Here is a 14,955-nt window from a genome sequence, read left to right on the forward strand (position 1 = left end):
CATAGAATTTTGCAAAAATGCCCCAAAACACCAGAATTTTGAATGTCAGAAAAATGACCAAAGAAGCAAGGCTATAGTATGGCAAAAATGTCAAAATATGGCATACCTTAAAAACTGCTGGAAACACCTAAAAACAGCATAAAATAGCATGCCAAGAGACACGATAGCATAGGATTTTGCAAAAAACGCCCAAAAACCCAATTATATTGAATGTCTGAAAAATGACCGAAGAAGCAAGGCTATAGTATGGCAAAAATGTCAAAATATGACATGTCTCAAAAAAAGCTGGAAACATCTAAAAACAGCATAAAATAGCATGCCAAGAGACGCCATAGCATAGAATTTTGCAAAAAATGCCCAAAAACACCAGAATTTTGAATGTCAGAAAAATGACCAAAGAAGCAAGGCTATAGTATGGCAAAAATGTCAAAATATGACGTCTAAAAAATACCTGGAAACACCTAAAAACAGCATAAAATAGCGTGCCAAGAGACGCCATAGCATAGAATTTTGCAAAAATGCCCCAAAACACCAGAATTTTGAATGTCAGAAAAATGACCAAAGAAGCAAGGCTATAGTATGGCAAAAATGTCAAAATATGACAATTCTCAAAAATAGCTGGAAACACCTAAAAACAGCATAAAATAGCGTGCCAAGAGACGCCATAGCATAGAATTTTGCAAAAACGCCCAAAAACCCAATAATATTGAATGTCGGAAAAATGACCGAAGAAGCAAGGCTATAGTATGGCAAAAATGTCAAAATATGGCATATCTTAAAAACTGCTGCAAACACCTTAAAACAGCACAAAATAGCGTGTCAAGAGATGCCATAGCATAGAATTTTGCAAAAACGCCCAAAAACCCAATAATATTGAATGTCGGAAAAATGACCAAAGAAGCAAGGCTATAGTATGGCAAAATGTCAAAATATGACATATTCTCAAAAATAGCTGAAACACCTAAAAACAGCATAAAATAGCGTACAAGAGACGCCATAGCATAGAATTTTGCAAAACGCCTAAAAACCCAATAATATTGAATGTCGGAAAAATGACCAAAGAAGCAAGGCTATAGTATGGCAAAATGTCAAAATATGGCATATCTTAAAAACTGCTGGAAACACCTAAAAACAGCACAAAATAGCGTGCCAAGAGATGCCATAGCATAGAATTTTGCAAAAACGCCCAAAAACCCAATAATATTGAATGTCGGAAAAATGACCAAAGAAGCAAGGCTATAGTATGGCAAAAATGTCAAAATATGAGTATTCTCAAAAATAGCTGGAAATGCCTCAAAACAGCATAAAATAAGCGTACAAGAGACACCATAGCATAGAATTTTGCAAAAACGCCCAAAAACCCAATAATATTGAATGTCTGAAAAATGACCAAAGAAGCAAGGCTATAGTATGGCAAAAATGTCAAAATATGGCATGTCTTAAAAACTGCTGGAAACACCTAAAAACAGCATAAAATAGCGTGCAAAGAGACACCATAGCATAGAATTTTGCAAAAACGCCCAAAAACACCATGACATTGAATGTCACAAAAATGACCGAAGAAGCAAGGCTATAGTATGGCAAAAATGTCAAAATATGACAATTCTCAAAAAAAGCTGGAAATGCCTCAAAACAGCATAAAATAGCATGCCAAGACAAGCCATAGCATAGAATTTTGCAAAAACGCCCAAAAACACCATGACATTGAATGTCAGAAAAATGACCAAAGAAGCAAGGCTATAGTATGGCAAAAATGTCAAAATATGAGTATTCTCAAAAATAGCTGGAAATGCCTAAAAACAACAAAAAATAGCGTGAAAAGGGACGCCATAGCATAGAATTTTGCAAAACGCCCAAAAAACCCAATAATATTGAATGTCGGAAAAATGACCCAAGAAGCAAGGCTATAGTATGGCAAAAATGTCAAAATATGACAATTCTCAAAAATAGCTGGAAATGCCTCAAAACAGCATAAAATAGCGTGCAAAGAGACGCCATAGCATAGAATTTTGCAAAACGCCCAAAAACCCAATAATATTGAATGTCGGAAAAATGACCAAAGAAGCAAGGCTATAGTATGGCAAAAATGTCAAAATATGACAATTCTCAAAAATAGCTGGAAATGCCTCAAAACAGCATAAAATAGCGTGCCAAGAGACACCATAGCATAGAATTTTGCAAAAACGCCCAAAAACCCAATAATATTGAATGTCTGAAAAATGACCAAAGAAGCAAGGCTATAGTATGGCAAAAATGTCAAAATATGGCATATCTTAAAAACTGCTGGAAACACCTAAAAACAGCATAAAATAGCGTGCAAAGAGACACCATAGCATAGAATTTTGCAAAAACGCCCAAAAACACCATGACATTGAATGTCACAAAAATGACCGAAGAAGCAAGGCTATAGTATGGCAAAAATGTCAAAATATGACAATTCTCAAAAAAAGCTGGAAATGCCTAAAAACAGCATAAAATAGCATGCCAAGACAAGCCATAGCATAGAATTTTGCAAAAACGCCCAAAAACACCATGACATTGAATGTCAGAAAAATGACCAAAGAAGCAAGGCTATAGTATGGCAAAAATGTCAAAATATGACTATTCTTAAAAATGGCTGGAAATGCCTAAAAACAGCATAAAATAGCGTGCAAAGAGACGCCATAGCATAGAATTTTGCAAAAACGCCCAAAAACCCAATAATATTGAATGTCGGAAAAATGACCAAAGAAGCAAGGCTATAGTATGGCAAAAATGTCAAAATATGACAATTCTCAAAAATAGCTGGAAATGCCTCAAAACAGCATAAAATAGCGTGCCAAGAGACGCCATAGCATAGAATTTTGCAAAAACGCCCAAAAACCCAATAATATTGAATGTCGGAAAAATGACCAAAGAAGCAAGGCTATAGTATGGCAAAAATGTCAAAATATGACAATTCTCAAAAATAGCTGGAAATGCCTCAAAACAGCATAAAATAGCGTGCCAAGACACGCCATAGCATAGAATTTTGCAAAAACACCCAAAAACCCAATAATATTGAATATCTGAAAAATGACCGAAAAAGCAAGGCTATAGTATGGCAAAAATGTCAAAATATGACATGTCTCAAAAATAGCTGGAAACACCTAAAAACAGCATAAAATAGCGTGCCAAGAGACGCCATAGCATAGAATTTTGCAAAAAATGCCCAAAAACACCAGAATTTTGAATGTCAGAAAAATGACCGAAGAAGCAAGGCTATAGTATGGCAAAAATGTCAAAATATGACAATTCTCAAAAATAGCTGGAAACACCTCAAAACAGCACAAAATAGCATGCCAAGACACGCCATAGCATAGAATTTTGCAAAAACGCCCAAAAACCCATTAATATTGAATGTCGGAAAAATTACCAAAGAAGCAAGGCTATAGTATGGCAAAAATGTCAAAATATGACATGTCTCAAAAACACCTGGAAACACCTAAAAACAGCATAAAATAGCATGCCAAGAGATGCCATAGCATAGAATTTTGCAAAAAACGCCCAAAAACCCAATAATATTGAATGTCTGAAAAATGACCGAAGAAGCAAGGCTATAGTATGGCAAAAATGTCAAAATATGACATGTCTCAAAAACACCTGGAAACACCTAAAAACAGCATAAAATAGCGTGCCAAGAGACGCCATAGCATAGAATTTTGCAAAAAATGCCCAAAAACACCAGAATTTTGAACGTCAGAAAAATGACCAACTAAGCAAGGCTATAGTATGGCAAAAATGTCAAAATACGGCATGTCTCAAAAATTGCTGGAAACACCTAAAAACAGCATGAAATAGCGTGCCAAGAGACGCCATAGCATAGAATTTTGCAAAAACGCCCAAAACCCAATCATATTGAATGTCGGAAAAATGACCAAAGAAGCAAGGCTATAGTATGGCAAAAATGTCAAAATATGACTATTCTCAAAAATAGCTGGAAATGCCTAAAAACAGCATAAAATAGCGTGCAAAGAGACGCCATAGCATAGAATTTTGCAAAAACACCCAAAAACCCAATAATATTGAATGTCAGAAAAATGACCCAAGAAGCAAGGCTATAGTATGGCAAAAATGTCAAAATATGGCATATCTTAAAAACTGCTGGAAACACCTAAAAACAGCATAAAATAGCGTGCCAAGAGACACCATAGCAAAGAATTTTGCAAAAACGCCCAAAAACCCAATAATATTGAATGTCTGAAAAATGACCAAAGAAGCAAGGCTATAGTATGGCAAAAATGTCAAAATATGGCATATCTTAAAAACTGCTGGAAACACCTAAAAACAGCATAAAATAGCGTGCCAAGAGACACCATAGCAAAGAATTTTGCAAAAACGCCCAAAAACACCATGACATTGAATGTCACAAAAATGACCGAAAAAGCAAGGCTGTAGTATGGCAAAAATGTCAAAATATGACAATTCTCAAAAATAGCTGGAAATGCCTCAAAACAGCACAAAATAGCGTGCCAAGACACGCCATAGCATAGAATTTTGCAAAAACGCCCAAAAACCCAATAATATTGAATGTCGGAAAAATGACCGAAGAAGCAAGGCTATAGTATGGCAAAAATGTCAAAATATGGCATATCTTAAAAACTGCTGCAAACACCTTAAAACAGCACAAAATAGCGTCTCAAGAGATGCCATAGCATAGAATTTTGCAAAAACGCCCAAAAACCCAATAATATTGAATGTCGGAAAAATGACCAAAGAAGCAAGGCTATAGTATGGCAAAAATGTCAAAATATGACATATTTTAAAAATAGCTGGAAATGCCTAAAAACAACATAAAATAGCGTGCCAAGACAAGCCATAGCATAGAATTTTGCAAAAACGCCCAAAAACACCATGACATTGAATGTCAGAAAAATGACCAAAGAAGCAAGGCTATAGTATGGCAAAAATGTCAAAATATGAGTATTCTCAAAAATAGCTGGAAATGCCTAAAAACAGCATAAAATAGCGTGCCAAGACAAGCCATAGCATAGAATTTTGCAAAAACGCCCAAAAACCCAATAATATTGAATGTCGGAAAAATGACCAAAGAAGCAAGGCTATAGTATGGCAAAAATGTCAAAATATGACAATTCTCAAAAATAGCTGGAAATGCCTCAAAACAGCATAAAATAGCGTGCCAAGAGACACCATAGCACAGAATTTTGCAAAAACGCCCAAAAACCCAATAATATTGAATGTCTGAAAAATGACCAAAGAAGCAAGGCTATAGTATGGCAAAAATGTCAAAATATGGCATGTCTTAAAAACTGCTGGAAACACCTAAAAACAGCATAAAATAGCGTGCAAAGAGACACCATAGCATAGAATTTTGCAAAACGCCTAAAACACCATGACATTGAATGTCACAAAAATGACCGAAGAAGCAAGGCTATAGTATGGCAAAAATGTCAAAATATGACAATTCTCAAAAAAAGCTGGAAATGCCTCAAAACAGCATAAAATAGCATGCCAAGACAAGCCATAGCATAGAATTTTGCAAAAACGCCCAAAAACACCATGACATTGAATGTCAGAAAAATGACCAAAGAAGCAAGGCTATAGTATGGCAAAAATGTCAAAATATGACTATTCTCAAAAATAGCTGGAAATGCCTAAAAACAGCATAAAATAGCGTGCAAAGAGACGCCATAGCATAGAATTTTGCAAAAACGCCCAAAAACCCAATAATATTGAATGTCGGAAAAATGACCAAAGAAGCAAGGCTATAGTATGGCAAAAATGTCAAAATATGACATATTTTAAAAATAGCTGGAAACACCTAAAAACAGCATGAAATAGCGTGCCAAGAGACACCATAGCATAGAATTTTGCAAAAACGCCCAAAAACCCAATAATATTGAATGTCTGAAAAATGACCAAAGAAGCAAGGCTATAGTATGGCAAAAATGTCAAAATATGGCATATCTTAAAAACTGCTGGAAACACCTAAAAACAGCATAAAATAGCGTGCAAAGAGACACCATAGCATAGAATTTTGCAAAAACGCCCAAAAACACCATGACATTGAATGTCACAAAAATGACCGAAGAAGCAAGGCTATAGTATGGCAAAAATGTCAAAATATGACAATTCTCAAAAAAAGCTGGAAATGCCTCAAAACAGCATAAAATAGCATGCCAAGACAAGCCATAGCATAGAATTTTGCAAAAACGCCCAAAAACACCATGACATTGAATGTCAGAAAAATGACCAAAGAAGCAAGGCTATAGTATGGCAAAAATGTCAAAATATGAGTATTCTCAAAAATAGCTGGAAATGCCTAAAAACAGCATAAAATAGCGTGCAAAGAGACGCCATAGCATAGAATTTTGCAAAAACGCCCAAAAACCCAATAATATTGAATGTCGGAAAAATGACCAAAGAAGCAAGGCTATAGTATGGCAAAAATGTCAAAATATGACAATTCTCAAAAATAGCTGGAAATGCCTCAAAACAGCATAAAATAGCGTGCCAAGAGACGCCATAGCATAGAATTTTGCAAAAACGCCCAAAAACCCAATAATATTGAATGTCTGAAAAATGACCAAAGAAGCAAGGCTATAGTATGGCAAAAATGTCAAAATATGGCATATCTTAAAAACTGCTGGAAACACCTAAAAACAGCATAAAATAGCGTGCAAAGAGACACCATAGCATAGAATTTTGCAAAAACGCCCAAAAACACCATGACATTGAATGTCAGAAAAATGACCAAAGAAGCAAGGCTATAGTATGGCAAAAATGTCAAAATATGACTATTCTCAAAAATAGCTGGAAATGCCTAAAAACGGCATAAAATAGCGTGCAAAGAGACGCCATAGCATAGAATTTTGCAAAAACGCCCAAAAACCCAATAATGTTGAATGTCGGAAAAATGACCAAAGAAGCAAGGCTATAGTATGGCAAAAATGTCAAAATATGATTATTCTCAAAAATAGCTGGAAATGCCTCAAAACAGCATAAAATAGCGTGCCAAGAGACGCCATAGCATAGAATTTTGCAAAAACGCCCAAAAACCCAATAATATTGAATGTCGGAAAAATGACCAAAGAAGCAAGGCTATAGTATGGCAAAAATGTCAAAATATGACATATTTTAAAAATAGCTGGAAACACCTAAAAACAGCATGAAATAGCGTGCCAAGAGACACCATAGCATAGAATTTTGCAAAAACGCCCAAAACCCAATCATATTGAATGTCGGAAAAATGACCAAAGAAGCAAGGCTATAGTATGGCAAAAATGTCAAAATATGACTATTCTCAAAAATAGCTGGAAATGCCTAAAAACAGCATAAAATAGCGTGCAAAGGCGCCATAGCATAGAATTTTGCAAAACGCCTAAAAACCCAATAATATTGAATGTCGGAAAATGACCAAAGAAGCAAGGCTATAGTATGGCAAAATGTCAAAATATGACAATTCTCAAAAATAGCTGGAAATGCCTCAAAACAGCATAAAATAAGCGTGCCAAGAGACATATAGCATAGAATTTTGCAAAAACGCCCAAAAACCCAATAATATTGAATGTCTGAAAATGACCAAAGAAGCAAGGCTATAGTATGGCAAAAATGTCAAAATATGGCATATCTTAAAAACTGCTGGAAACACCTAAAAACAGCATAAAATAGCGTGCAAAGAGACACCATAGCATAGAATTTTGCAAAAACGCCCAAAAACACCATGACATTGAATGTCACAAAAATGACCGAAGAAGCAAGGCTATAGTATGGCAAAAATGTCAAAATATGACAATTCTCAAAAAAAGCTGGAAATGCCTCAAAACAGCATAAAATAGCATGCCAAGACAAGCCATAGCATAGAATTTTGCAAAAACGCCCAAAAACACCATGACATTGAATGTCAGAAAAATGACCAAAGAAGCAAGGCTATAGTATGGCAAAAATGTCAAAATATGACTATTCTCAAAAATAGCTGGAAATGCCTAAAAACAGCATAAAATAGCGTGCAAAGAGACGCCATAGCATAGAATTTTGCAAAAACGCCCAAAAACCCAATAATATTGAATGTCGGAAAAATGACCAAAGAAGCAAGGCTATAGTATGGCAAAAATGTCAAAATATGACAATTCTCAAAAATAGCTGGAAATGCCTAAAAACAGCATAAAATAAGCGTGCCAAGAGACGACATAGCATAGAATTTTGCAAAAACGCCCAAAAACCCAATAATATTGAATGTCGGAAAAATGACCAAAGAAGCAAGGCTATAGTATGGCAAAAATGTCAAAATATGACATATTTTAAAAATAGCTGGAAACACCTAAAAACAGCATGAAATAGCGTGCCAAGAGACACCATAGCATAGAATTTTGCAAAAACGCCCAAAACCCAATAATATTGAATGTCTGAAAAATGACCAAAGAAGCAAGGCTATAGTATGGCAAAAATGTCAAAATATGACTATTCTCAAAAATAGCTGGAAATGCCTAAAAACAGCATAAAATAGCGTGCCAAGAGACGCCATAGCATAGAATTTTGCAAAAACGCCCAAAAACCCAATAATATTGAATGTCGGAAAAATGACCAAAGAAGCAAGGCTATAGTATGGCAAAAATGTCAAAATATGACAATTCTCAAAAATAGCTGGAAATGCCTCAAAACAGCATAAAATAGCGTGCCAAGAGACGCCATAGCATAGAATTTTGCAAAAACGCCCAAAAACCCAATAATATTGAATGTCGGAAAAATGACCAAAGAAGCAAGGCTATAGTATGGCAAAAATGTCAAAATATGGCATATCTTAAAAACTGCTGGAAACACCTAAAACAGCATAAAATAGCGTGAAAAGAGACACCATAGCATAGAATTTTGCAAAAACGCCCAAAAACACCATGACATTGAATGTCACAAAAATGACCGAAGAAGCAAGGCTATAGTATGGCAAAAATGTCAAAATATGACAATTCTCAAAAAAAGCTGGAAATGCCTCAAAACAGCATAAAATAGCATGCCAAGACAAGCCATAGCATAGAATTTTGCAAAAACGCCCAAAAACACCATGACATTGAATGTCAGAAAAATGACCAAAGAAGCAAGGCTATAGTATGGCAAAAATGTCAAAATATGACTATTCTCAAAAATAGCTGGAAATGCCTAAAAACAGCATAAAATAGCGTGCAAAGAGACGCCATAGCATAGAATTTTGCAAAACGCCTAAAAACCAATAATATTGAATGTCGGAAAAATGACCAAAGAAGCAAGGCTATAGTATGGCAAAAATGTCAAAGTATGACATTTCTAAAAAATAGCTGGATATGCCTAAAAACAGCATAAAATAGGGTGCCAAGAGACACCATAGCATAGAATTTTGCAAAAACGCCCAAAAACCCAATAATATTGAATGTCTGAAAATGACCGAAGAAGCAAGGCTATAGTATGGCAAAATGTCAAAATATGACATATCTTAAAAACTGCTGGAAAGACCTAAAAACAGCATAAAATAGCGTGCAAAGAGACACCATAGCATAGAATTTTGCAAAAACGCCCAAAAACACCATGACATTGAATGTCACAAAAATGACCGAAGAAGCAAGGCTATAGTATGGCAAAAATGTCAAAATATGACAATTCTCAAAAAAAGCTGGAAATGCCTCAAAACAGCATAAAATAGCATGCCAAGACAAGCCATAGCATAGAATTTTGCAAAAACGCCCAAAAACCCAATAATATTGAATGTCGGAAAAATGACCAAAGAAGCAAGGCTATAGTATGGCAAAAATGTCAAAATATGACAATTCTCAAAAATAGCTGGAAATGCCTCAAAACAGCATAAAATAGCGTGCCAAAGACGCCATAGCATAGAATTTTGCAAAACGCCCAAAAACCCAATAATATTGAATGTCGGAAAAATGACCAAAGAAGCAAGGCTATAGTATGGCAAAAATGTCAAAATATGACATATTTTAAAAATAGCTGGAAATGCCTAAAAACAACATAAAATAGCGTGCCAAAGAGACACCATAGCATAGAATTTTGCAAAACGCCCAAAAACCCAATAACATTGAATGTCTGAAAAATGACCAAAGAAGCAAGGCTATAGTATGGCAAAAATGTCAAAATATGAGTATTCTCAAAAATAGCTGGAAATGCCTAAAAACAGCATAAAATAGCGTGCAAAGAGACGCCATAGCATAGAATTTTGCAAAAACGCCCAAAAACCCAATAATATTGAATGTCGGAAAAATGACCAAAGAAGCAAGGCTATAGTATGGCAAAAATGTCAAAATATGACAATTCTCAAAAATAGCTGGAAATGCCTCAAAACAGCATAAAATAGCGTGCAAAGAGACGCCATAGCATAGAATTTTGCAAAAACGCCCAAAAACCCAATAATATTGAATGTCACAAAAATGACCGAAGAAGCAAGGCTATAGTATGGCAAAAATGTCAAAATATGACATATCTCAAAACTGCTGGAAACACCCAAAAACAGCATAAAATAGCGTTCCAAGAGACACCATAGCATAGAATTTTGCAAAAACGCCCAAAAACACCATGACATTGAATGTCACAAAAATGACCGAAGAAGCAAGGCTATAGTATGGCAAAAATGTCAAAATATGACAATTCTCAAAAAAAGCTGGAAATGCCTCAAAACAGCATAAAATAGCATGCCAAGACAAGCCATAGCATAGAATTTTGCAAAACACTTAAAACACCATGACATTGAATGTCAGAAAAATGACCAAAGAAGCAAGGCTATAGTATGGCAAAAATGTCAAAATATGACAATTCTCAAAAATAGCTGGAAATGCCTCAAAACAGCATAAAATAGCGTGCAAAGAGACGCCATAGCATAGAATTTTGCAAAAACGCCCAAAAACCCAATAATATTGAATGTCGGAAAAATGACCAAAGAAGCAAGGCTATAGTATGGCAAAAATGTCAAAATATGACAATTCTCAAAAATAGCTGGAAATGCCTAAAAACAGCATAAAATAGGGTGCCAAGAGACACCATAGCATAGAATTTTGCAAAAACGCCCAAAAACCCAATAATATTGAATGTCTGAAAAATGACCAAAGAAGCAAGGCTATAGTATGGCAAAAATGTCAAAATATGGCATATCTTAAAAACTGCTGGAAACAACTAAAAACAGCATAAAATGGCGTGCAAAGAGACACCATAGCATAGAATTTTGCAAAAACGCCCAAAAACACCATGACATTGAATGTCACAAAAATGACCGAAGAAGCAAGGCTATAGTATGGCAAAAATGTCAAAATATGACAATTCTCAAAAAAAGCTGGAAATGCCTCAAAACAGCATGAAATAGCGTGCCAAGACACGCCATAGCATAGAATTTTGCAAAAACCGCCCACAAACACCATGACATTGAATGTCAGAAAAATGACCAAAGAAGCAAGGCTATAGTATGGCAAAAATGTCAAAATATGGCATATCTTAAAAACTGCTGGAAACACCTAAAAACAGCATAAAATAGCGTGCCAAGAGACACCATAGCATAGAATTTTGCAAAAACGCCCAAAAACACCATGACATTGAATGTCGGAAAAATGACCAAAGAAGCAAGGCTATAGTATGGCAAAAATGTCAAAATATGACATATTTTAAAAATAGCTGGAAATGCCTCAAAACAACATAAAATAGCGTGCAAAGAGACGCCATAGCATAGAATTTTGCAAAAACGCCCAAAAACACCATGACATTGAATGTCAGAAAAATGACTGAAGAAGCAAGGCTATAGTATGGCAAAAATGTCAAAATATGAGTATTCTCAAAAATAGCTGGAAATGCCTAAAAACAGCATAAAATAGCGTGCAAAGAGACGCCATAGCATAGAATTTTGCAAAAACGCCCAAAAACCCAATAATATTGAATGTCGGAAAAATGACCAAAGAAGCAAGGCTATAGTATGGCAAAAATGTCAAAATATGGCATATCTTAAAAACTGCTGCAAAAACCTTAAAACAGCACAAAATACCATGCTAAGAGATGCCATAGCATAGAATTTTACAAAAACGCCCAAAAACCCAATAATATTGAAAGTCGGAAAAAAGACCAAAGAAGCAAGGCTATAGTATGGCAAAAATGTCAAAATATGACACGTCTCAAAAATAGCTGGAAATGTCTCAAAACAGCATGAAATAGCGTGCCAAGACACACCATAGCATAGAATTTTGCAAAAACGCCCAAAAACCCAATAATATTGAATGTCAGAAAAATGACCAAAGAAGCAAGGCTATAGTATGGCAAAAATGTCAAAATATGGCATATCTTAAAAACTGCTGGAAACACCTAAAAACAGCATAAAATCGCGTGCCAAGAGACGCCATAGCATAGAATTTTGCAAAAACGCCCAAAAACACCATGACATTGAATGTCACAAAAATGACCGAAGAAGCAAGGCTATAGTATGGCAAAAATGTCAAAATATGGCATATCTTAAAAACTGCTGGAAACACCTAAAAACAGCAAAAAAAAAAAGCGTGCCAAGAGATGCCATAGCATAGAATTTTGCAAAAATGCCCCAAAACAACACAATTTTGAATGTCAGAAAAATGACCAACTAAGCAAGGCTATAGTATGGCAAAAATGTCAAAACATGACATGTCTCAAAAATAGCTGGAAATGCCTCAAAACAGCATGAAATAGCGTGCCAAGACACACCATAGCATAGAATTTTGCAAAAACGCCCAAAAACACCATCACATTGAATGTCAGAAAAATGACCAAAGAAGCAAGGCTATAGTATGGCAAAAATGTCAAAATATGACAATTCTCAAAAAAAGCTGGAAATGCCTCAAAACAGCATAAAATAGCGTGCAAAGACACGCCATAGCATGGAATTTTGCAAAAACGCCCAAAAACCCATTAATATTGAATGTCGGACAAATGACCAAAGAAGCAAGGCTATAGTATGGCAAAAATGTCAAAATGTGGCATATCTTAAAAACTGCTGCAAACACCTTAAAACAGCACAAAATAGCATGCCAAGAGACGCCATAGCATAGAATTTTGCAAAAACGCCCAAAAACCCAATAATATTGAATGTCGGAAAAATGACCAAAGAAGCAAGGCTATAGTATGGCAAAAATGTCAAAATATGGCATATCTTAAAAACTGCTGGAAACACCTAAAAACAGCATAAAATAGCGTGCCAAGAGACACCATAGCATAGAATTTTGCAAAAACGCCCAAAAACCATGACATTGAATGTCAGAAAAATGACCAAAGAAGCAAGGCTATAGTATGGCAAAAATGTCAAAATATGGCTATTCTCAAAAATAGCTGGAAATGCCTAAAAACAGCATAAAATAGCGTGCAAAGAGACGCCATAGCATAGAATTTTGCAAAAACGCCCAAAAACCCAATAATATTGAATGTCGGAAAAATGACCAAAGAAGCAAGGCTATAGTATGGCAAAAATGTCAAAATATGACAATTCTCAAAAATAGCTGGAAATGCCTCAAAACAGCATAAAATAGCGTGCCAAGAGACACCATAGCATAGAATTTTGCAAAACACCCCAAAACAGCAGAATTTTGAATGTCAGAAAAATGACCGAAGAAGCAAGGCTATAGTATGGCAAAAATGTCAAAATATGACATGTCTCAAAAACTGCTGGAAACACCTAAAAACAGCATAAAAAAGTGTGCCACGAGACGCCATAGCATAGAATTTTGCAAAAAAGCCCAAAAACAGCAGAATTTTGAACGTCAGAAAAATGACCGAAGAAGCAAGTCTTGGCAGGCTATTTTATGCTGTTTTGAGGTGTTTCCAGCAGTTTTTGGGACATGTCATATTTTGACATTTTTCCCATACTATAGCCTTGCTTCTTCGGTCATTTTTATAAAAGTCAAAATTAGGGTGTTTTTGGCCATTTTAGCAAAATTCTGTGCTATGGCATGTCTCAGCACACTATCTTATGCTATTTTGAGATGTTTATAACTGTTTTGGGGACATGTCATATTTTGACATTTTTGCCATACTATAGCCTTGCCTTTTCAGTCATTGTTTAAACATGCATAATTATGGTGTTTTTGGCCATTTTTTGCAAAATTCTATGCTATGGCGTGTCTTGGCATGCTATTTTATGCAGTTTTGAGGTGTTTTCAGCTGTTATTGGGACATGTCATATATACATTTAACATTTATATTATACTATAGTAATATAGTAGAAATGAACCCCTTCATAAACATGCAAACTGCAGCTCCTTGGCTAATGAGCATGTTTAATGTCTTTATGAACCAGCAGCAGCAGCCGTCTGAGCAACAGTTACAGGAAACCACATGCGTTGGGGTGGAAACTACCCAGCAGCAGGAGGAGGAAGCTTGTGCCCAATTATGACATCCAAAGCAGCAGGCAGAAGTTTCTACTCAAACACACCATCCCAAGGCCAGCCAATGAGGAGAGACGGAGAGTCGAGAGAGTGCTGATGGACAGACCTCCAGATAAAGACTAACAGCAGATCATGTTGTGGGGTTTTGGGGCTTTTAATGCTTCTGCTTTATCTTGCTTAGACCTTGTCTTAGACGATACATGTAACTCCTGTAAAAGGAACTGAGGTAACTGCTGTTTTTGATTTGATGACATTTGTATCTTTGAATAAATCCTGCCTCGAGCAATTTTAACCTCTTTCAACCATCCTTGGGTGTTAGCATTTCATCCCTCTGAGAATCTGGAGAGTGGCTAAAAAGACAAAACAAGACAAAAAAGAAACACGTTGCTGGACAAAAGCGAACTTTCTGTTTGTTATCTGTTTTGACCACAAGTGAATAAAAACTCACAAAAAACAAAGTCGCCCTGGATCCCCCAAGGGGAGATGGACCAGGGAGATGCTCCCTCGGCCCGAGTGGTAGGGGGTTTATCTCCTGGTTTGGTCAACCGTGAAAGTAAACACTGTTGGGTATCCCTTACTCAGAAAAAGAAAAAGATACCTTACCTCTCTAATA

General features: G+C 35.7%; 1 protein-coding gene across 3 annotated transcripts in view; it reads right to left on the reverse strand.

Annotated features, from left to right (window-relative positions):
• satb2 (SATB homeobox 2) overlaps positions 1-14,955 on the reverse strand; it is a 131,656-nt gene that overhangs the window by 49,095 nt on the left and 67,606 nt on the right. The window lies entirely within an intron of this gene.

This window comes from Plectropomus leopardus, chromosome 10 (assembly GCF_026936395.1).
Source record: "Plectropomus leopardus strain MGB_pleo_1.0 chromosome 10, ASM2693639v1, whole genome shotgun sequence".
Lineage (NCBI taxonomy): Eukaryota > Metazoa > Chordata > Actinopteri > Perciformes > Serranidae > Plectropomus > Plectropomus leopardus.